Source organism: Nannospalax galili, unplaced genomic scaffold, assembly GCF_000622305.1.
Source record: "Nannospalax galili isolate Female #2095 unplaced genomic scaffold, S.galili_v1.0 scaffold186, whole genome shotgun sequence".
NCBI lineage: Eukaryota > Metazoa > Chordata > Mammalia > Rodentia > Spalacidae > Nannospalax > Nannospalax galili.
In genome coordinates, this window is record NW_008358774.1 from 4,654,233 (window position 1) to 4,655,559 (window position 1,327).

At 45.0% G+C, this 1,327-nt stretch overlaps 1 protein-coding gene across 4 annotated transcripts in view; it reads left to right on the top strand.

Moving 5' to 3' along the window:
* The window catches only part of Map7 (microtubule associated protein 7), a 171,331-nt gene that overhangs the window by 464 nt on the left and 169,540 nt on the right, over positions 1 to 1,327 (top strand). The gene's annotated exons all lie outside the window — the stretch shown is intronic.

Genomic DNA, 1,327 nt, shown 5'->3' on the forward strand with positions numbered 1-1,327 from the left:
ACCCCGACCCTCCCCGCAGGGACCGAGCGCGGTCCTGAGAGTTTCGACTCCTCGGAGTTCGGTACTACCCGGACCCGCAGCGGGAACTTGGCGCTGCGGCCCAGAATGGGCCGTCAGGCCTCACTGTGGAGGATCTGCCTCCGCCACCGCCACCGCAGACGCGCGGAGACAGGGCTCACACGCTCGGGACAAGCAGCAAGTCTTTCTGCTGGTACCCATCTCTCCGCGATGAGAAGTCAAGTTTGGCTGGGTTCCCCCACCTTGATTTTTTTCTTCTCTTCAGAGATTGTATTGCAAATCCTACTCTCCCCCCGCCCCCCCCCCCCCCGTGTTCTATTCCTGGCCAGTAAGCTGCTGCTTGTACCTTCCTACACTTGGGATGGGGGCAGTGAGGAGCTTTCTTATTTTGAAGAAATAAGTTGCAGACTCCCGTGGTTGCAAGCTGTTACTTCTTCTATACACCCACAATCAGAAATAATTGTTTTCTAAGTGCAAGAATCACCCCCCACACACACATACCGGATACTGGTTTAGATGGCATGTTTATTTTAACATGCAAGGTCCATAGAATTTAACAGTATTTGCCAATTATGTATCTGCTATTGTACCAAAATCTAATGATTTATGCCTTTAGCCAAGAGTACCTGACAAGGTAGGTGTGTGGAATTTGTTTTTAAGTCTCCTGAAGGGAGGTTGATTATGTGTTAATGTGAAAAATCAGTGATCATTATTTTGGTTTGGGTGGAGAAGACATGCCTGAGTAGTTGTTTTGGGGAACTTGATGAGCTGGATACTGGATCAGGTCACCCCAATCAAGGTCAGGCTTGAGTGTGAATAAAGGACAGGTAACAGTTTCTGGAACAAAATTGTTATAGTGGCTTAATTGGCATCAATTTATGCTTTATAGATCGTATTGGAACAACTTGTTCAGACATAAATGAACTTGAAACTGTAGTATATTCTGTGCCTGATCATGTTCAGGAATGAACTGGCCATGTATCTAACAATTTATACACAAATCAACCATGTGCCACTGAAATATTTTGTTATTACATTCATTTATTTTCCCCAGGGGAGGATGTTTGCATGCCACAGCTCGTGTGGAGATCAGAAGACAACTTATAGGAGTTGGTTCTCTCTTTTTACCATGTGGTTCTGGGGAATCAAACTCAGGCTTAGTGGCAACTGCCTTTACTCACTTAGCCAGCTTTTCAGCCCAAAATAGCCTCTTTTTAAGAGTGGAATTTGATCAGCTGTCATTACCTTCTAGTAAACAATTCTTCCACATCTTTGTCTAGAAACTTCAAATACCAATGAACACATTTTA